The sequence below is a fragment of the Anas platyrhynchos genome, chromosome 28 (genome assembly GCF_047663525.1).
Source record: "Anas platyrhynchos isolate ZD024472 breed Pekin duck chromosome 28, IASCAAS_PekinDuck_T2T, whole genome shotgun sequence".
NCBI classification, from domain to species: domain Eukaryota; kingdom Metazoa; phylum Chordata; class Aves; order Anseriformes; family Anatidae; genus Anas; species Anas platyrhynchos.
Window position 1 is genome coordinate 3,339,633 of NC_092614.1, and position 22,559 is coordinate 3,362,191.

General features: G+C 55.7%; 1 protein-coding gene across 6 annotated transcripts in view; it reads right to left on the minus strand.

Annotated features, from left to right (window-relative positions):
• Nucleotides 1–18,542, minus strand: part of KANSL1 (KAT8 regulatory NSL complex subunit 1) — a 92,208-nt gene extending 73,666 nt beyond the window's left edge. For 2 of the 6 annotated variants that reach the window (XM_072028706.1, XM_072028705.1), the window contains exons 1-2: nt 18,447–18,542; nt 17,741–17,971 (exon numbers count right to left, since the gene is read on the minus strand). The gene's annotated coding sequence lies outside the window, so the exon portion shown is untranslated. Of the gene's footprint in view, nt 1–9,472; nt 9,637–17,740; nt 18,069–18,446 lie in introns of those variants that run through there. The other 4 variants (XM_038168785.2, XM_038168783.2, XM_027445321.3 and 1 more) reach the window with 3 other exon arrangements.
• Nucleotides 18,543–22,559: the final 4,017 nt, after the last annotated feature.

The window sequence follows — 22,559 nt, forward strand, 5'->3', positions numbered from 1 at the left end:
TTCCCTGCTGTGTATGAAGCCTACTTTCCCAGAAGTTCATTTCCGAATAAGCCAGGTGATTTCCAGCGTTAGCTATTTCCATTTCTCTTTCAAAAACATGGATAAAGATTAACTCACACGCACCATGACGGAGCACTTCTACACTGGCCATAAGAGCAAGCCGCTGGCTTAACTCAACTAGATCAAACAAGAAAAATAACCAAAGGCATTTCATTCATATCCACTGCAACCTTTTTTTTTTTCCCTAGACATCAAGTTTCTAATAATTTACCTACTTCCTTTCCCATTAAGCATCAGCAGTTTTAATGCCTTTTTTTGTTCCAACTGCCTTCACAGAGCCCCCAGGACAGGCTGTGCTAACAAGTACGAGTTACTTTACCCTCCTTGCGCTGCAGAAGTTGTGCAGCACCTTCACAAGCTGTTTCAATGTCAAGCTAATAACACGGAATCGCCCTGATGTCTTGCCTGATAATGCCAATCCTCTAATTTCACATAAATTTGCATAAGCTTGTTGTAGCTGTTCATTAACGCACCCCAATGACCAAATTAATACACCATTAGATAGTCCTCGCTTATCCTGTGACAAGTTTGAAGACGTTGAATGAGCAAAATTCAGCAGGCAGCTTTGGTCTGGGCCTTGTTCGGCTGCACCGAGGTTGCTCCCCCGTGTCAGACCAAGCACCTAAGGCAACCTACAGAGCCACCTTTAATTCCCACTCGTGTCTGCTCTCAGAGCTCTGCCCTCCTCCTCGTGGACCTTCAAGCACTGCAAGATGAGCATCTCAACCTCCTTCTCCAACTGGGAATCGAGCAGGGTGCTCAGGTCAGACCAGGAGCAACCCGAGAGCAACCCCAGCTCTCCCCCATGCAGGTTGGGGCTCTACTTCCCAAATAAAGCAGAGCAAGACCAGTAGAGATGAAACCTTTTCCAAACGGATCGCTGATACTCTCGCCAGGTCCACAACTCACCACCTCCAGTCCTGCTCACGCTTGCCCAGCCCCCAGAAGGGTGGCACAGAGGAAGGCAACAAGGAAAAAGGAGACACTCGTGGGGGAACTGGTTAAAAAACAAGCACAGAGCTACTAGGGATGAGTTCAGACTTCAGAAGTCCCCTGCTGACAGAACTTAACCTCTTTTGTAATCAGCTATACTTTGTCCTCACTGAAAAGAAAGTACACTGCACACCTAAAAATTTAATGTACATCGCACTGAAAATAGTTTTGAAGTCATCATTTGGGTCCATAAATAATGACGATGACTCTTCGGGGCAGAAACAAAAAAAAAGGAACCTGCAGGGAACTTTCCACTTGTAGCTAAGATGCCCTTGGGAGAGGAGGGAGGAAGAGTGCCGGAATAAAGGACTTCCCCCGCTCCAGCCTCCTACCAAGACCTCCAACCAGACGTGAAAACCAGGAGGGACTGGAGCAGGCAGCAGGATCCCGCTGGCCTGCCTTGCAAAGGGAGGCTCTGGATCTGTGCTCTTCACCACGACTGCCACCGTAACATCACAAGGGAATGAGAGCAGCTTTGTGAACGCCCTCACTGCAAAAGAGCAGAAAAATCCACGCCTGGTGCAGAGGGCAGCGATTCACTGTGGACACATCCGCACTGCGCTGCAGCCGTTGAAGTTTACCAGGGCTGAAAAGGATTTCGGAGTAAATTTGTAGGTCATCAACTTCAGTTAAATTAAGAGAAGTAAGAAAACGGAAGCAAAACTTTCATGCTGCCTCTTCCTCCAGGTTAGCAAACTCGCTTTAAAGAGAAAACCCTCCTCCCAAGCTAGAGCAACCCCCCCGCCTTCACTTTGAGTTGGGTGCACAACATTTCAAGCCTTCTGAAGCCCGGGAAGACACCCTTCAGAGTTAGGCTTTGCTCTGGTAGCTTACAGATGACCTCCAAAAGTACTGGGTGCATGGCTTTTTATTTAAATCCTTAAAAACCGTGTTTCCCTAACACTGACTTAGCTCCCTACTGCTCTGAGCAGCCTTGGGAAGAAGCGCTCAGAACATCTGTGAGCGTGCTTCCCCCTTGGCTCTGCTCGTAGGTTTTGCTTGTTATTACAGCCCCATCACAGCATCTCTACCTCCTTCCTCCAAAACTGGGGGGAGAGGGCAGGAGGCACCTCGGAGGTGAGCAGGGGGACGAGGAGCAGGGGTCAGCGACACACGGACACAGCCCGAGGAGCTCTGAGCGGCTCTGGGAGCGATCTGGCAGTAATTCTAACAACCCACCCCACCAGCCTGAACCTTGCCTGCCCCTGGGACTCGAACCATGCTGCAAAGTTCTCCCTGAGCTGCTGTCACCCACCAAGATCAATGCCAGCACCCACAGGTCCCATTTTTTGGTATTCCTCCACCAAGGGCCTGCGACTCCGGGCACCGGAGCTGGCAGGCTCATGGCCCTCAGGAGAAGCCCGCTCCAAGCCTTGTTGTGGACACTGGAGAGCACCACAAACTCCACACCTGCCCTCAGCAGCCACAGCACCACCCTCACGCACGCCTCGGCCTGGATTTTGCTTCAAAACCCCCCAAAAAGGAGCTTCTTCTGGAAGGGCGACGCGCAGCCAGCCTGAGAGCAGCGCTCCGAATCCACAAGCACATCCTTGATTTTTCACTTCAAAACTAGAGCACTGGCAAAGCAGTTAGCGTTAATTAACAGAGGAAAGATGAAAGGCTGTAGCACAGCAGCTAAAAACAGGGTAACCGTAGCTCGCCCGGCTTCCTGAGGAGCACGAGCCAGGCCACCGAGGGAGGCGAGTCACCGGGCCGACTCGGTCAGGTGGCTCCAGCCACAGCCCCACGTGCACGGCGCTCGCATTCAAATCCTCACCCGCCTCCCAAAAATCAGAGCAAAGGGAAAAGAGTCAGCAAGGCCGAGGAAACGACGGGAGGGGAGGAGAAGCACGAGGACGGGGGCCGGTCACGCTACCACCACAGCGGCCGTCGGGTCGCAACGCCCCCGAAAACGACCTTCCTGCAGCACAACGACTTCGCCAGGTTTGGAAACTCGATTTTAGAGCCGGCCCTTGAAAGGAGAACTGGCTTTCCAAGCACACGGGCTTGTGCAATGCCTCAGAATATAAGCCCTGAACGGACACGGGGAGTTTTTTGTTCTCTGAGAAGTTGTGACAGGAGTTTCGGGAGGGGGGAGAAACCAAGCACCTGTGCTCACAGGAAGGCCCACAAGAAGTGGAGGGCTCCAAGCACCGAGGGCCTTACCACCCGGCTGCCCCCAGGCCTTGGCCACCCCACGCACACCTCCAGCCCCACAGGCGGCCTTGCCACCCGCTGGCACCGCTCACAGCCACCTCCCGTCGGTCTGAATTCCCCAAATTGCCATTTGAACCCTCACACGGAGGGAATTCCGCGTGTGAACGTCACCATCTCCCCTTTCACCACGCGCCCAAGCAGGCCGGGGCTGCTCTGTGAGGGCTTCGAGGCCCCCTCACTCCCCCAGATCTCCTCCAAACCCACTTCGGGACGTGCCCTTCTCCTACTCCTTGTGTTAGAAACGGGGACAGAGGAGGTTATGGGAACCCACACGGAGCTCAATGTGTGCACAAAGGGCCAGGCATCAAAGTCTCTTCATACCTGGCACTGCGACCACCTTCCAGCCCCCCCAGCTCCACGTCCTGGCAGCGGGGGCCGCACGTGGGGGCTCAGCACCTCACACCGGGTGCTGAGGGAGGGTCCCTCTGAGCTGAAGGCCGTGCAGATAAAGAGACCCCAAGGGAGGCGAGCACCAGGCCAGCTCCCACTTCCCCCCTCACCTCCTCCGTGCCCAGGCAGCTCCGCAGCCTGCGGGGTCACAACCAGCTTTGAGAAGAAACTCTGTGAGGATGAAATCCCCTCACACCCCATTCTGCGGCCGAAAGGCGGCATCTGAGCTCCTAACCCCACAGAGTAACGTAAAATGCAGGCACTCGACATGAAGCCAACCCCCTGAGCCCAGAAATCCTGTTCAATAACAGTACTGCACAACGCGCACAGTGGATCCCCTCCACGCCTCTTGTATCACCCCTCAACATTTTATGGTTGTCAGACAGATGTCTGCCAATTTAGGGAGGGATTCACAGAAGTAACTCTCAAAGCTTTAAGAAAACGCGACAGGCAAGTACAGGACGATGAAGTTATCGATAACCCAGTGGTCACATGCAGTTTGGCAGCCAGCGCGCCTCTAATGACCTACATTTGGGAAACGGGCCCCTTTTTCCTCTTCTCTTTTTTTTACAGAAAGAATGAAAAAGGTGAAGAACGTACTGAAGAACTGCAGATTTTTAAAATATATCCCTAACTATCTTCTGTGTATATTGACGCAACAGACCGGCTCCTAATCACTCAGGGAAAAATAACTCTTTTAACATTAACTTCCCAGGGAATTGTACTTCTGCTCTACAGCAAAGAAGAAGGAATCACTAAGCTCCAATTTTATAGCCTTTGTTTCCAAGCAGAAGCTCTCAAGATTAAAATAGAAGCTGGTCCACAGAAGTGGCAGGGTCTTCCTTCGACTTCAAAACCAGCAACCTGAGGTCTCCTTCTTCAAGCGCAGTTCTCTGTTTTGTCTGAATTCCTACTGGATATAAATAAAACTCCCCATGCTTTGCATAATTTAAGGTAGAAGAGTTCTTATCAATACGATGTCAGAAAAAGAAAAAAAAAAAAACATCCACAAAGCCAAATTAACTGTCATCTCCCTAATCAAAAGTATGGAAAGTCAAATAATTTGAAGCAAGAATGACTTCACCGGGTAAACGAAGCGTCTGGAGATAAAAATACCCCTTGCTTTTAGGTTACTCTTCAGAACAAAGTTGTTTTCTACAGCCAAATATAAAGCAGCATGGTTTAAAAAACAATAGTGGGACATTTGCAGAAAGCAGCAGTCTGACAGAGTACTAACAAAGACAAAAAACAAGCTTTAATTATTAAATCCAGGTCTCCCCCCTCATCCAGTATCAGAGAGATTTTGTTTTTCTTTCGCATAATCTGGGCAAGTTGCCCAGGAAATATGAAAACCTGAACTCAGGACTCAGAGAGCAAGTTAAACAAAAAACAGAATTGCCTCTTCAGTTTAAAGACACATTTCCATTCAGTAGGTGCTGTTATATCCACCTCTGTGCAAAAGCATACAACGATTTTTATTTTATTTTTATTTTTTTAAACCAAAACTCAAAACCCCTGCCCTGTAAACGGTACCACCTTGATCCTTGGTGCTTTAAATGCTGCCCGAGGACTGTCCCCAGAAACCTCGTGTTAACTGCTCTCCACCACGAAGCAACAGGCCAGAGGAGCAGAATTAAGCATCCCAACCACTCGATCCCTGCCCAATCTGGCGGGCCAGCCTCCCGCTGGGTTTAAATACCTTACATTGAATGGAGTTCATGAGAGCTCTCCGGATACGTGTGCTCAGCTAACTGCAGATCTCAGCTTTTATTGCTCCTCAGATCTCACAGCAGAGAGAACAAATCCAGCAGGACTGCCATGGCAGCAACCAAAGCCAAGCCGACACGAACTCCAGAACAGAGATGCTCACTGAATGGAAGATGATGCCCGATCACACAGCACAGGTTCCTTTTTATGGGCCACAACTACAGCCTGAACTCACTTTTTTGCTGTTTCTCATTCAGCGTAAGGCAACTCGCTGGTAACCCTTCCCATGGTATCCTGTCACTGCAGACCTCGACAGGAAGTTATGAAGATTTCAGAGAGGAGAATCGTGAGGTCTGACAAAGCTGAAAATGAGAAGTCTTTAAGGTCCATCTTCTGCTAACATCTCCAAGGTCCAAAAATCCAGAAAAGCTCTCCACATCACACCAGATTATCTCAATTATTTTTTTTTAATAGCTAGTTTTTTAAACACTTGGCTATCCACTAAAAAAAAAAAAAGTTTGCAGCCAAAGATTAAGTAACAGATGAAGATGTGGCCTGTTGAGGCTGACAGCTACTCCCATTTCCTCTCTTCAGATGCAATTGTTATCCTTTTTCCTTGTTCTCTTAGATAAACAGCACAGCTCCACCACTAAATTCAGACAGTGTGCTCTCAAAACTCTGTCCCCTGGAATTAAGTCTCCACGCCTGTTAGCATATCCCATTTTGCTGCAGTCATCTGCTAACAAGAGTTCAAAATATGGGGGCTGGGGGGGAGAACCAACTTATTTCCCTTATTTTCTGCCTTTCTTTAAAACCTGACCAGGAACTTATCCACAGCCCTCTTCCAAAAGCAGCGGCCTGAACTCCGGCTGGAAGGACACGCGCGGGGTTTAAAGGAATTGTGTTTAATGGAGTTGTGTTTACCGAACCCCGCAGCACCAGGACTCTCGCAGATTTGACTCCGACAACCCTGTGCCCCGTGAGAAGAAACAGAAAGCTTTTTCTTCCAGCTTCAACTATTTGTTACGGAAAGCTGCAGCCTTGAAGATGCGGCTGAACCGCTACTTACAGGGCAGGGAAGGATTCTCAAAGCAAGCAGCATTCTGGAGCTGGCTCCGCTCATCAGTCCCGACAGACACTGTATTCCTGCAAGTTTTGAGCTGGGACGTGGTATTTAGAAAATGCAGCAGCAGAAATGGTGCTCCTCCTGTCACCTGCCATTCCGGCTGTCCCAAAACCAAGCAGCTCCTTGTAATGAAACTACAACCACTCCGAACATGCGTGCAAAGTCACATATCACAGGGTCTCAGCACGATGTGATCCACCCGAGCCACTTCCACTGAATTAAACTCCCATTTTTTGCTTAAGCTGGCCCACCTGTTTCCCCGCACAGCCCAGTAAAAAGCAAACGAGAAAGACAAAATCGGCTGCTGATAAACGGGACAGGCAGGGATATCACCGACTGACACTCGCAAAAAAAAAAAAAAAAAAGTAGTTCCAGAGAAATATTAAGACCCTCCCATCGGAAGGGGAAAAATAGATGAAGTTTTGTGGGCGGGGTGGAGGGCACCACGCTGCTGCTCGTCCTTTCTCCCCCGTCCCAAACCTTTACCCCTGCCCTCAGGCCGTGTCTTTGCCCCGCTATGGGTTTAGTCCTCCCCTGCCTGGAAAAGCCTTTTGAGGCTCCTGAGGACACGCACCGCTCGCTGCCTGAGCAGAAGGAGGGTGGAGTGCTGAAACTCCAGAGACATTCTTTGTTCGGAGCGTTCATTAGATAATGGCAGTTGCGCTCTCACACACACACACAAAAAAAAAAAAAAAAAACAGTTATAAACAGGGCAAAAGGAAGTGACTTTGGTCGAATAAGTGCTCAGCTTTCCCCCCTGGCTTTTGTGATGTCAGAATTTCACCACGTCTCCGGTTACCGAATGAGCTCTGAGGGCAGACGAGACTCGAATTCGGCAGTACAAAAAATAAAAAAAAACAAAAAAACAAGAAAACCACACAAGGAATCAGCCCAGCCGCATCTGCCTGCTCATCTGCTGCTTTACCACGCCTGAAGAGGGACCGACTGCTGCCGGAGCACCGCGGCTCGGCCCCGGTGCTGTCGTGGGACCCGGCTGGGGGCCGTGCCACCCTGGCAGCGCGGTGGCACCCGGCCCTCCCGCGCCAAAAGCACGCCCCGAGCTCGGCCCGACGGTGGCCGGCAGCGGACAGCCGGAGCCACGCGCCCGGGGCTTTCCCCACACCTCCTCCTGCCCCTCTCCGTCTCCCCCCCCCCCCCACTTCGTTAATTGAGGCTTCTTAATTAAAGAAATGACCGCGGCTCCAAGCCAGCCCGCCGCCCCGCTCTTACCCGCGCGCCAGCGAGCGTTCGGGGAGGAGGAAGAGGCTGAAGCAAGGGGGAGAGAAGCGGAGGTTCCTCCATGAAAACAAAGGCTATAAAAAGGACAAATGTGGTTTAAAGGGAAGGCGCTTCCCACGTTCGGGACGGGCCCTGCGGGGCTCCTAACGCCCTGGAGGACCCCCCCCAGGAGGGATCCAGAGACCCCCCCCCCCCCCAGGCAGCGGGACCCCCCTGGAGCCCTGGGCGGCGCGGCTTTTACCTCGCCTTATTTTTAGAGGCACAAATCACACCGCACGCAACACATGACATGATGTAACCGCTAACACCGAAACGGCCCAAAGCGGCGCAAAAAAAAAAACGCACCGGTCAGCCCCAACAAACCCAAAAAATAAAAAAAATAATAAAAAAAAAAGCTGCAGTTCCTCCCAGAGCCTGACCGCTTTTTATGGAAAACTACAGTTTTGTCATCCGAGGGCATTTTACATAACAGGCGGCGGAGAGCCCGCGCTCGGATCCACCTGTACACAAATTTAATTAGCAGGGAGATCGCAGCTCGGGTCGCCTTGATTTTTGGAGCAAATACCCTTCGTTTTTCAGGAATTTCGGCCGCCGCATTTTGCCTTTTTCCAAGACCTTCGGCGCCGGTCCAAAGGAGGGGAATTTCTCTGGGTGAGCACGCACCGGGAGATGCTAATCCCGTGATGAAAGTAAACAGCCGGGGCCGCTCACCGAGAAGCCTTTCGGGAGAGCCGCGCTCTCTGCTTTTTGAGAAAAAAAAAAAAAATGCATTTTGGGTTGGCGGGGCCGCTCCGGAGAGGGCAAAAAAAAAAAAAAGAGAAAGAAAAAAAAAAAAAAAAAAAAGAAAGAAGCAGCCGGAAAGTAAATACAGGAAAATGGCTTAGCAGATCAAACCCAGATGAAAAATTACGCTATTGTACAGCCCGGGAGCGGGGGCAGGAGCCCCGTGCCACAGCCCCGGCCCCGCTGACAGCCCCGGAGCCCCCCCGGCGGCGCTGGGAGCCCCCCCCCCGGGCTCCTTTTCCACGCGGGGCCGGGGCGAGCGTGCCCGCGTGTTGCAAGCTGGAGGTTATGCAATTTTTTTCTCCCATTTTTTTTTTTTTTTAAAAACCTTATTTTCTGTTTACTTTGAAAACTTCGCTTGTCCCCCCCCCACCCCCTTTCGGCCCCCCGTTAACCCCCCCTAGGGCTAAAAACAGCTCCCACCCCCCCCCTTCCCCCAACCACCCCCCCCACACACACACCCCGCTCCCGGGGCTCCACGCGGTGCCCCCTCCCCGTCCCCCTCCCCGGTGCCCCCCCCGTTTTCCCGTCCCACCCCCTAATTCCCGGTGCCCCCCCCCCTTTTCCCCGCTTCCCCCGCCACCACCGCAGCCCCCCCGGTAATACTTTACCGAGCGGCGGCACCGGGAAAACGGAGGGGGGGGGGGGGGGGAATGGAAAGGGAGGGGGGCAAAACGAGAAAAAGGGGGGGGTGAAACGGGGAAAGGGGGGGTTAAATAGACCGAGGGGGGGGGGGTTAAATGGACCGGGGGGGGGCCGCCTCCCGCCGGGTGGAGAAGTTGGGGCGGGGGCGGCCGCCGGTGCCCGTCGGGGCGCGGCGGCGCTAACAAAGGGGCAGCGGCGGCGGCGGCGGGAGGGGGGGGGGGGGGGGGGGAAAGAACCGGGGGGGGGGGGTGGGGGGGGGTTGGCGGGAGGAGAGGGGGGGGGTGGGGGGGGGAGGCGCGGAGCGGCACCTACCACGTGATCGGGCGGCGAGCGCGGTCCGCCGGGGGAGGCCCCGCACAAAATGGGCCCGGAGGAGGAGGAGGAGGAGGAGGAGGAGGAGGAGGAGGAGGAAGGCGGCGGTGCCGCAGCCGGCGCCGCTGCCCTGCCCCCCCCCTCCGCCCCCCCCCCCGCGTTTCCCCCCCCCTTCGGTGGGCGCGGAGCCGGGGAGGGGGGGGGGGAGGCCAAAAAAAAAAAAAAAAAAAGAGGAGGAAAAAAGGGGGTGAAAAAAATACAAAAATATAAAAAATACAAAATAAAGAGGGAGGGGGGGACACACACACGCACACACGGCCCCCCCCCCCAGCCCCGGGTCGGAGCTGCGGGCGGGGCGGAGCGGAGCGGGGCTGCGGTGCTGCCCCCCCCCCTCCTCCTCCTCCTCCTCCTCCTCCTCTCCGCCCCCCCCCTCCCCTCCTCCCAGCGCGGTTTTGGCCGCCGCCCCCCCCCCGCCCCCCCCCGTGGCCCCCCCCCCCCAAAAAAGGCTCCGGGTGAGCGCGGCGGCGGGCGGCGCGGCTGCGAAAATGGCGGCCGGGCTCCTTGTCGGCCCTCCCCCTCCCTTCAACCGGAGAATGCACGGAGGGAGGAGGGAAAAAAAAAAAAAAAAAAAGTGCCGGGGGGGGGAGTGAAAAAAAAAAAAAAAAAAAAAAAAAAAGGGAGGGGGAGGGGGGGTGGGGGGGGGCACCGCAGCGCCCCCGCCGGTCGCCGTGCGTACCGCGCCCGGCCGCCCGCAGCCAGGGGGCCCCGCCGAGCTCCCGCCGCCGCCGTCGTGCCGAGGAGCTGCAGTGCGGGAGGGGGGGGGGGGAATTAAAAAAAATAAAATGGGGGGGGGCAAAGGGGGGGGAGGGGAAGGGGCGGGGCCCGCCGCCTATTGTCCGCCCGCCGCCCCGCCGCCGCCCGCTAGGGGGCGCCCGCCCCGCCCCGCCCGCGGGGAGCGCTGCGCATGCGCTGTGGCGCGCCTGGCTGCCTCCCCCCTTCCCCCTCCCCTCCGCCCTTCCCGCTCAGCGCATGGGGGCGGCGCGGGGGGTGATGGGAAATGTAGTCCGCAGGAGGTGCCCCCCCCCGCCCCTCACGGCCCGATACGTGCGGAGGGGAGGGGAAAGGAGAAAGGAGGGGAGGGGAGGGGGAAGGGAGGAACCATCCCGGCCCCGCCGCAGGAACTTTCAGCGTTTTAAGCGTTTTCACCCAAAACACCGCTCCCCAGCCCTCTCTGCCCACCACACTCCCACCCCCCACGCACCCACCAGGCGTTATTTCCAAAAATTCCGCCCCTGCTGCTGCTCCTTAGGGTCCCCAAAGCCTGAGGGGCACCAACTGACCCCAAAACGTCAACCCACGCCTCATGGGGGTCCACACCGGCCTCCCCAGGCCGTCCTGCACCAGGGGTCCCACAGCCCCCACTGGGGGTCCCACAGCCCCTGATGACGAGGGTCAGGGCCTGACCCCACAGCCAACCCCACAAACACTCAGCACTGACAGAAAGCCTGCCGAGCCCTTTCCACAGCCAGCACAAAACAAATTTTCCACACATGATGATACAGCTCCCTCCCCTCCCACCTCATCCCAGCACACCCAGTCCCCCCCGGGACCAGCCGGCTGCCGGGACCCACCCGGCGGTGCCCAAACGGGCAGGACCGGGCGCTGCACACGCCTCACGCCTCTTTGACCTTCAGCTTTGCCACAGCACAATGGTGACGCCAACCCGTGTCCCACACAGCCAGAGCTAACGAAAACTCGCTCATCTGACGCCCTCTGAGGGCCCCCAAGCTGAATATTGCTGCTGGACAAGGCCACCAGCCCCCCCCCCCCCCCAGGTGGGTCTGCGCGCTGGGTTTGATCCCATAGCCGTTTAGGCTAACACACGACCTTCCCCTCGCTCCTGCTATGCTGCCCCTACAGTAGGATTGCAGTTATGCCAGCAGAAAGGTGCTTTGTATCCTCACCATCTGCCTGCAAAGGGAAGGAGCCACAGCAGGGCACGCTGCTGTACGCCGGCAGAGAGGTGTCCTCACCCTAAGGAGTCAGTTTAAAGCAAAAAAAATAAAAATAAAACCTCAAAGTGACACTGTTTTGACTGCAGAATTAGGTAAGACCTGCAAATATTGAATCCACAGCGAGTGTGGGCAACTGGACCAGAGCCAGACCTGCAAGCAGCAGCTCACCCAGACAAGTTTCTTGCCCTCCTTTGCCTCAAATCCACCACCAGACAAGGGGAAATGCAGCCAGATTCTGCCTGCTGCCCAACACAAACCCGCAAAGCTTAGCATGTGTCTCAGGAAGACCATCCAGTGTAGGACAGCGCAGCCCAGTGCTGGTTTTGACGCCCAGACAACTCGCCCTGCTCCTGTGGGTGCTCCGTCCCTCGCTGTCCTCCCTCCCTGGCTGACCTCGATGGCCCTGTCCCAACGGAGCAGCTCTCCTATCTCAGCAATTCCACACAGAACCTTGAAAAATTACTCCCGAGATCTCGACCTGGTCTCTAAGTGAATGGTGAAACAGTGCCAAGGAGGACACGGGGACCATGTGTTAGCAGCAGCCCCATGGCGGTGCAGAAGCAGAGCACGCAGAACGAGCTCCCTTCTGACGGGTTCCCGAAGTGCTATTTTTGAAAGGCTGCCACATGGTGAACTCAGCAGCTCCTTGCTTTCTCCTGGCCTGTTTCCCCCCACCACATTTGGGCAACTCCTTAGGAAGCCAAGATACCAGCCCCTTACAAGAGCAAAACTCTCTCTTATTTTTCAGAAGCCTACCTAGAACTTGGTTCAGCTGAAAACCAGTAGCAACACATGCACCTGTATACCAGAAAAGAGGAAAAGGAAGGCTTTAGCAATCAGTTGTGGAGGAAGTTTAACATTTAAAAATCCAGTGCAAGGAGGTTTCTCATCTTTCACTCGTTCTGCACTGCCGAATTCTGCTAATCGAGGCAAGAACAACCACGAGCTGACCCCAGCCTGGAAATCTGCTGCAGATCTGGGCTCCCTTGCAGCACAGCCATACCCACGGCTTTCACCAGTCACCCTGAGCTGGGGATGATGAAGCAAAAATTTCTGTGCAGTCCAAAATAACACAACTCTGGCCTTTGCCACGTACCTTTTTATAGCCTGCCCATTCAGAGGAGCACTGCAGCCTCCTCCCTGTCACCTGGCTGCTCCCGTCAGGCACGAGCCCACACCTCGAGTCACAGCTCAGCTGGCAACGTCCCCACGGGGCTCTCGGCCAACAGCCCCATCCCTGCTCTACCAGCAGAGCCAACTGCCCTGTCCACGAGTCCCCCAGACGGGCTCAGGGCTCCTGCTGACACCCCACACGATCAGGAGGTGCTCTCGGTGCTGAACCCAAAGCCTTTACAGCATCAGCCTGGAAACCTTTCTTTGAAGCCCTCCTCTCCTACAAAGCACCAAGAACACACAAGCCACAGGGCTCCATACCCGGTGTACCCAATTGCTACCTTATTTCCCCCACACACACACATCCTTTACCTATTAATCCTCGTGATTTGCTTTGACTGTTGGATTTCTAAGGCAGATACAAGCTTTGTGTGCATATACAACTATTTGTTCAACAAAACATACTAACAAATAAGCTAAGGCACATGGAGGGAGACTTCAGAGCATGCAAAGACCCCAGATCAGCTTGAGAAGCATCTTATCGCAGCAGGGAAAGCAGTGACCACCAAGGGACACGGTGACATGACTCCCTACAGACACTGCCCCAGATATAACTGCATTTTTTCCACGTGCTGGTTTGCAACTTTGCCATTTTTGTTAAAACATCTAACGATCTCAGACATCAGTGGCCACTGAGGCTTCAGGAGATGCAAGACCCATCTATATTTAGCTTCAAACCTGACGAGCTGCAGCAACAACAACAAGAAGAGACCTTTGCAGCAATCGCTGCACTTCCAGTGCCCTTCTGTAACATCCGAGAAAGTGTCCAGTCACGGCACCAAAGGCACTCAGCTGTGACACACAGCACTCCCCAGCTGGCTCTTCTGAAAACACCCACCAGAAAGGACAGAAAGAGAGCAGAGCCCTTAAAGAGAGCCACGTGCAGATGGAGCAGAGGCTGGGGGGCCTCGGGGGGTTATTGGTCCTGCTGAAATACCCCGAGGTCGAGCTACAGACCCGCATCCTCATCAGAGGTCAGCGGCTATTCCGATTTGCTTGGTATGAACAAGAAAAGCACACAGTACTCCCTTAACAAGCTGGCAGACCCACAGAAGTGACATTCCTGGTTTGAAAGCCACGTTAGTGATCCGGATCGAGTCATTTGATGCAGACACCCCTCACTGCGAGGGCAACGCGTGCTGTTTGTTCCCACAGCAGACAGCCTGCTCTGGAAAGCACCACGATTTGAGGTCGCAGTCCTATCGCCACCCAGGCCAGGAGTTGTTTTAACCTGTTGTGAAGGTGAGGAGCACTCAGTGCCAGTGACGTGGTAAGAAACTATCTTAAATCAATTACGGTTGCAACTGCAAAACGTTTTTATATGGTTTCCATAAGGAGGAGAGGCTGGGAATGTAAGGCTCCTTACTGAAGGTAACAAACGAACTTCGCCACTGTATTTCTGAGTCCCTGCCAAGGATGTTGGTTTCTCCCTGCCAAAAACTGCTCAAATACTCCACACTGTTGCATCAGACCAATGCACGTCGTACTGAAAAGCCTCGCTTCTTAAAGTCCTCATGGGAAGCTCTGTTTTTACCAGTTTGGGGAAAACAGTGGAGGATCTTCCAAAGAACAGCAGGCCGAGTACTCACAGAAGAGCACCCTGAATTTGTCAGTCCAGCTGGGGTCTGATAGCCAGGTTTTATCAGCTTGCAGAGGGTAAAGCAGCCAGTTCTACATTTAGTTGTAACCCTGTATCATTTATGTCCCCGTAAGTTACCAACGATATTATCAGGTTGGCTTAGATCCATTCAAAACACGCACGTGGAACTGCACAAAAGGGGCAAGAATAACCCTCAGATCTCATCCGATTTCTCAGATACTTAAGAAGCACAGCGATGGCAGGAGTTAAGGAGATGTTTCATTATGGGAATTGTGATGTTTTGTGCAGCATGCAGCACACGATCCCAGGCATTTCACGGTATCATTCCGCTGTTTATCTGTAAGTAAGGCAATGGCACACTTCGAAGTTGTATCCCTTCCATTTCACTTTACACGTATTTTATATCATGGGAGAGAAAAAGGAGGAAATAAAAGGACAAGGAAATGCGATCCTGCTCTATCCACAGAGAAGCCCATGCCTTATCAAACCAGGAGACAAAGGCTAACAGCGTGGGGACAGCACATTGCAAATCCCAATACTCACATTTGTGTCCCCATAACTAGGGGCAACATTCTGCTCCACTGGATGATGGGCAAAGACTCGGGAGGCTTCATGTAGAAGCTCAGAAGAATCAGCGAGGTCTGGTTAGGAATTCCAGCAACTCGTAGCAAGGAGTCTGGGGCTGAGGGGAAGGCCAGACCTGTACCTGCTGTGCAGCTCAGCCCTTCTTCCTTCCACTTGCAAAGTCTCGATGTATTTCCCTTCATTCTGGGCGAGGAAATCCACAAGCCACACCTACGGCTCGCAGAAGGCCTTCACCAACTTGTCCTGCACCAAGCCCTGCACTCACACGTCCTCCTGTGAGTCAACGGCTGATCGGAGAACCAAGCCAGCCTCTAGCCACGGACACTGCTGGAAGCTGGACGGGGAAGTTTGGAGTCTCCATTTGTAATTCTCGGCCTCTTCCCCTCCACCACATTGCCTTTCCCAGCCTTTTTAACAGCAGAATCAGTTTCTGTTTCTATTACTGTTTAGATTCCCAGACTCGGGGAAAAGCACACCTTGCTATTGACCCACGGCTGCTGCAGCTGTTTAACCAGACTGAAACAGAATCAAATATGCTGGTTATTGACTATTTACTCCTCTGGTCATACTCAAGTCTCACCTAGCTATGCTCTGAGCGCTTCTGTTCCGCAGATAACAGTCTTCCAGTCTTCCAGCCCTAGGTTTTGGTGCTTCACACAAATTCCTCAGTCTCCGCCAAATCCACCTGCCTCCAAACCCGCAGCAATGCAGGAAAACACCAGGCATCATCGGTGGGAAGAGTCAAGTCCCTACACGCTTTCCTTGTTAAGGATACTTCCTACAGCAAGGCAGGCACAGCAGAACTGCAGGGGAACAGCAGCGAGACCAAGGCAGCGAGACCCCAGTTCTGCCACCACCACACGAAGGCAGAACACACGGTGCTCCTGCTCCTCTGCTCCAAAACACCCTCCCTCCCCTCTGAGGAGCAGCAGGTAAAGAGCTTTGTAAGACTTAAGGGCTGTAATGGAGCTGCTTTCCTTATGACTATATAAAAAAAAACAAACGCAGGCTATGACAGCAATATCAGGTGCCACGGTTTGAGCCCAAGTCAGGAGCGCAGGACACAAAAGGATTCAAATACTCACTAGCCAAAGGTTTAAAGCTATTGGCACAGGAACAGAAGCCATACTCAAGCGCTCAAAAAAAATAAAGCAAGGTCCACCTAGCTCCTCCTGAATGCCTCCAAGCAAAAGCGACGAGCGGACGTGAGAGCCCGACGCAGCGGCTGGCTGCACACCCTCCTCGGGACGCCCTCCAGCAGGCTCCTACGTGACCTGCCACGGGCACACCTCCTTCCCCTCGGCTCCTGCCACAGCTTGCGGAGAGCAACCCACCTTATCCTCCCGTGTGCCTGCTCCTGAGCCGCTCTGCGGGAAGAAGCGGGTGCCTCCTGCACCCCTCCAGCACCCCGAGCCGAGGTTCTCCCCGGGGCCACCGGGCACGGGTCCAGGCTGCGCGGTGCAGGCGCTACCTGCAGCGTTTGCAGCCACCAGCACGAGATGGATGCTGCCTCTCGGGCTCACCGTGGCTTAAGGACTCCTCAATTTCACTTGGCTGCCCCCCATCTGCCTTTTCCAGGCTGGAGCAAGGGTAATGAGCTCACGTTTGGAATCCTGACATTTCGTTACACGAATCAGCACCACCTCCAGCTGCTGCAGACCCTCACCCACTGACAGGGACACGAAAATCCTCGGGCTGACAACGTCCCAAGGCCACGCAGGCACCAAAGCCCCCACAGCCGCACGATGAACCCCTGCAGAAGTGAGGACTGATTTCCAGAGAAGCCACTTCCTGGCTTCCCATCGCTCCAGCAGGAGCTGTAGGAACTGCGATTTCTGGGAAACTGAGCGATAACCTCCAAAACTTGTATCGGAGCCTTAGCTTCCTTTTTAAAGCCCACACAACGATTTGCTGTTATTATGTACACACAGAATAAGAGCCTCTGCTTGTTTCGTCAGCCAACTGGAAATCAGATACCAGAGCAGATTTGTCTAATGTTAGCGTGAAAGGACTGAGTAAAGATTTTTGGTTTTCCCATTCCAAAAGAATTTGTCTAAATTCAGCCCTTCGTAATTGGGCTAAAGTCAGGCTGTTTTGGCTTATAGACTTACGTGAGGAGGAAAACGTCCTCCCCTTCAGCATTCCACTTTATGCTTTACCCAGATCCGCATAACTCGATTGCTGCACCTAAGTGTTTACCCCGTAATAAGAGTTGCAAGATAACAGGTGACTTCTCAAAGCAAGCATCAGCAAGTCCTCACGGCCCTCCGCTCCAGACCCAGAAGCTCTTCGGTCACCTCGCAGAGGCATGGAAAGGCGATCAGACTTGTCCATGGAAAAAATAAAGCCAAGTTAAGACCCTCAGTTCTCATGGGGGAAAGCCAAATCCCTTAGACTGCTCTGACAGGTGCACACAAAACTCTGATAAACCAGGCTAAGGCAGCAAACAAGGAGGATCTGCCAGCTGTGAGCCTGGGTTTTACAGATGCACATGGTGCGAGGAGCAGAAGATTTTCCTTTTTCTAGGCAAGTCCCACCTCGGTGCCCTGGTGCTGCTGTGCACACGGACAGGCAGTACCAGGACACACAGACAGGCTCCCAAGAGGAGGCTGCGCGTCTCCTCCCTGCGTGTGGGGGCACGGGTCCAGGTGGCACGGACCACTTTTGAGGGAAACACCCCTCAGACACAGAGCACGGCCCTGTTCTGTCCTGCCCCTGCATCTTAAACTTCAGCATTTGCCAGGAAACCACTGTGGGGGCCAGGCTGGCCCCGCACCACCAGAAACCAGACGGGACCCTAAAAGCCCAGCGCAGCCCACCCAGCTCGGGTCGCTTTGCAGGTGGTGAGACCGAAATTCCTGCGGTCGGGTGGGATCGGGGGGGGGGGGGCCCTACCTGGCTGGCCATGCCGGCGAGCCCCATCCTCACCACCTGTGGCCAGGGGGTGACCAGCAGCGTTCAGGGGAGGGATCCCAAATTCCAGGGGGTCGCTGAGCAGCGTTGGCGGGGGGGGGATCCCCAATTGCAGGGGGCGAGCAGCAGCACAGGCGGGGGGGTCCCGAACGCCCCCAGCCCCGGTGGCCCCGCAAGTTTCTGATTCCTCCGGAGGCGGCGAAGATCCGGGACCTGCGGGAAGAAGAGGCTGCGGTGAGAGACAGTGTGTGGGGAGGGGGGGCAGCACCACTTCCACACCCCCCAAAACCGTGAAACCGGGGGGGGCACCCCAGGATCCCCGCCCCCCCCCCCCAGCTCCTTCCACCCCCCCCACCCCGGGCCCGGGATGCGCCGGGGCTAAAATGGAGGCCCGGGATGGGCTGGGGAGGGGGGGGGAGGTTCCTGAGGGGGGGGTCCCCGCCTCACACTGAGCCCCCCCGAGGGGCTCAACCCCCCCCCGGTACCGCGCCCCCCCCACCCCGCCGCGGCCCGGCCCGCTCCCCGCAGCCAAGTTGCGGGAGGCCGGTGGGGAGAAGGGGAAGGGGGAGGGGGGGCGAGGCCGGGAGCCCCCCCCCCCCTCACAGGAGCCCGACCCCCTGAGGGGGGTGTGGGGGGGTCCCGCATCCCGGCCCCCCCCCCGCCCCGCACCGCCTCGCCCCGCACCTACCTGCGCCGCTCAACCAGCCTTGAAGTGGGGACCTTCCGCCCTCCCCCGCCCCCATTGGCTGAGCGCGGGGCATGCGCCCACCCCATTGGCCGCCGCCGCGTCAATCAGCCCCCTTGGGGGCGGGGCCCGGCCGGTGATTGATGCGGGGCCGCCGCTCGCCCCCCGCCCGCGGGGGCCGGGACCCCCCCCCCTCCTTTAACGCCCCCCCCCCCTCCCCTCCACGCCCCCCCTCCGGTGCCCCCCCCCCCCACTTCGCTCCGTGCGCGCCCCCGAGGCGCGCCCCCGAGGGATGGGGAGCGCGGGGGGGGGGCCGCAGAGCGGGTCCCGGCCTGGCCCCGCTGAGGGGGGGGTCCGGGGGGGTCGCCACACGCGGCCCCCAGCCCCGTCCCGCAGCCCCGGGGGGGGCGCCAGGGCCCTGTGCCCTGGGTGAGCGGTGACACCAGGCCCCGGGGGGACACCGCGCCGTGTGGCCTGGGTGGCAGCAGGGCCCTGTGCCACGGGTGACATGGGCACACGGCCCATGGGTGACACGGCCCCATGTCCCACAGGTGACACCAGGCCCCTGTCCTGGGGGTGACACAGCTTCCTAGGTGACCGCTGACACCAGCTCCATGTCCCACGGGTGACACGGTTCCTGTCTGAGCAGTGACTCCAGGCCCTTCTTCCACGGGTGACACCAGGCTGATGTCCCACAGGTGACAGAAGGCCCCTGTCCCACAAGTGACACCAGGCCCTTGTCCTGTCAGTGACACTGCTTCCTAGATAACCAGTGACACCAGGTCCATGTCCCACAGGTGACACAGCCAGGAAGTCTGAACAGTGACTCCAGGCCTTTGTCCCATGGGTGACACCAGGCTGACATCCCACAGGTGACACGAGGCTGGTGTCCCACAGGTGACACAGCTCCATGTCCCACAGGTGACACCAGGCCTGTGTCCTGTAGGTGACACAGCTTCCTAGATGACCAGTGACACCAGGCCCATGTCCCACAGGTGACATGGTCAGGAAGTCTGAACAGTGACTTTGTCCCACGGGTGACACCAGGCTGCTGTCCCACCGGTGACAGAAGGCCCCTGTCCCACAGGTGATCCTAGGCCTGTGTCCTGTAGGTGACATGGCTTCCTGGCTGAGCAGTGACACCAGATCCCTGTCCCACAGGTGACATCTTTTCCCACCTGACCAGCGACACCAGGCCCACGTCCCACAGGTGACACCAGGCCCCTGTCCCCTCGGTGCCCGTGCCCTGCACCCACGGGATGCAGGAGGGGCGAAGCAGGGAGGGAAGAGCCAAGAGAGGGACAGAGCGGGGACACACAGGTGTGACAAAGGCACGTTGAGCAGACATCACCGGGGCCTCCATTCCGAGCAGCCCCCCAGGACCACCAGGCCCTGCACCTCCTGGCCAGGACGGCCCGGTCACCGTGTACAGGTGGCACAACTCACCTGGGTCACCTCTGCTCTTTCTTTTTGCTTTTATCCATGTGCGGGGCTGGGTTTAACCCCACCAAACAGACGCCACATCCAGCAGGCTGAGGACAAGGGGAGCTCCTCGGCTTTTATCCAACAGAGCGGGGATCCCTAGGGCAGCGAGAGGACACCTGGATCATCCGTGGCTTCTCAGGGACCTGTAGGTCTCATGCCGCTTGTCAGGAGACACAAGCTGCTATACCCACACGCCAGACACCTTTCAGGAATATCACAACGCAGATATAAAAAAGGGGGCAGGCGGCAGTGGGGTGCTGCAGTCTGTGCCCGGTAAAACAACTCTCAGATCGCTTTACACCACAGAGGGAGGCTCTGAACAACGGCAGGCACAACCCCACGGCACTGCTGAGCCATGGGCTGAGCCTCTGGTCCCCTGCGAGGAGAATTCCTGCTTGTTTGGGGCAGCAGCAATGCAGTCACATTTTAAAGCCATTATCCTTCCAGAAAACAGAGCAGGGGATGCGCTCCCACCCAGCTCAGGGCAGAGAAGCAGCCGTCAGACCCCAGCAGGTTCCATTTCTAAATCCGTGTAGACACACACAGGAAACCAAAAGAGGCAGAAATTAGCAGGCTGAGCCTCGTATCTCATTAAGGTTGCTTTCCAAATGTCCCAACAACAAGGGATTTCTGTTGTTCCTCGCGTATGAACCACAGGATTTTTTCAAAAAAGGAGTTTTTCAAGCAATAAATCATCTGAATGGGAAGATTGGCAGAAGGGAACTTTAGGCTCCTTCTTGGATATGGCTTTCCAAGGTATTTTTTTCTGGAATAGACCTTTGAAAATGTTTTTTGGTTGGTTTACTTTTTTTTTTTATAATTATTTTTATTATTATTATTATGATCTGGGAGGTGTTTCTGAGACCTCCCTTATTGGTACCGTTAGGGTTCTTGAAAACCTCCTTGTTCTTTAAGGCCAAATAAGACTGGGCCAGGAGAGCAGGTCCCATATGAGAAGGGATCAGAGCATCACGAGAGCAGGGGCCAGGATGCCCAGACCCCGATGGAGCAATAAGGAACACAGCCAGAGCCACAGGCGGGATGCCCCCATTTTGGGCACCAGCAGGCGTGGGGTGCTGAGCATTGTGCTTGAGACACCCAGAAAATCCCCAAACCAACCCAATCCTGCTGAACACAGCCGGCACTGCGGGGCTGAGCTGTCCCCGAGTGGGCAGGGCTGGTACAGGGGCTGTTGGTTCAAGCAAGGATTGCCAGTTTCCATTGGAGCTGTGACATTTGGGGGGCCTGTCACCCCGTGTGGGTGTTTTGGGGGGACCCTTTGGTCTCCCTGTGGAGCAGGGGCCGCGGTCGGGTTTACCTTTCTCATGGAGGGGCTCCAGCAGGGGCGATGCCGAGGCGAGGCGCAGGATCTGGTCCCGCTCTGCGGCCAGGGCAGCATCCGCAGGGCTGGGAGGTGCCAGCCCTCCCCGGCTGGGGGCTTGGGATTTCTCCTGGGTCCATCTGGGTGCAGCCCCAGCCTTCCCCATGCCCAGCCGGCCACACTCTCTTGTCCCAAGCCATCCAGGCCGTGCTCACTGGAAACTTCCCCAGCCAACTGCCACGGAACCCACCGCCCGCTCCCAGCAGCACAGGGCCCATGGGTGCTGCGCCGACAGCCCCGCGTGCCCCATCCCTGCCTGGGGCACCCCACCGGTGGCACTGCCACCCCAAACAAGGGACCGGGTCCCCCTGCTGTCCCCATTCCCCAGGCTGCCACTGCAGGCAAGGAACAGCTGCCTGAGCTCATGCAACAGCAGGAGCCAAACTGAGACATCACGGGCCGCACAAACAGTTTTGAGAAGCTGATAGAGAAAGCAAGCGGAGGAAGCCTGATTCTCTGCATTAATAGCATTTTAAGCCCTGCTCCTCTGAGGATCAGGAACTCTTCCTGCCTTAGAAACCCAGTTCTTCACACCATGCACAGCCGAGTCTTACAACTCCTCTCAAAGCAGCTCAGCTCAGTTAGGAAACGAACACCGCATTTCAGGCAATATGAAAAATACCAAATTTCAAGCAAAATGAAAAATACCAAAAATTGGGCTCCTCTACCGAGTCTCGCTCAAATCAAGTCCCTAACGCTGACCGAGGGGCAGGAAACAGGGAGATGCTGCAGCAGCAAACCACAGAGCAAAGCCCAACGTACCCGTACGAAGCTGTACACACTGAATGCCAAAAACATCCCCAAGCTGCAAAGTCCTGAGATGTTTCCAAGCCCTAACACGCGCTGCATTGCTACCATTCAGTATCGCAGCTGAGTCAAATCTCATTTAAAAAAGGAAAAGTTTGCTTTTCTCCGGAGGCACCTAAAGCTCAGCCAACCATTGACAAAGCTTTGCTTTGCCGCTAGGAAGCGTGCAGCCCGACGCACCCCGACTCGCCCAGAAGAGCGGCACAGGAAGAGCGACTCGGGGCTCTCGCTGCTGCGCGCAACGCGGGGCGGGAGGGCGGCTGCAGGAGCCAGCGCGGCCGTGCCCGGTGCGCAGCCATGGAAGGCCGGGTGGAAAGGCACGGAAGCAAAAAGGGAGGAGGAGTAGGAGAGGGTTAATTTCAGTGCAACTTTTACAGCCAAACCCAGCTCTCAAAAAGTCACGGGATTAGGCTGATACAAGACCCAGCGCTAGAAGCTTTAAT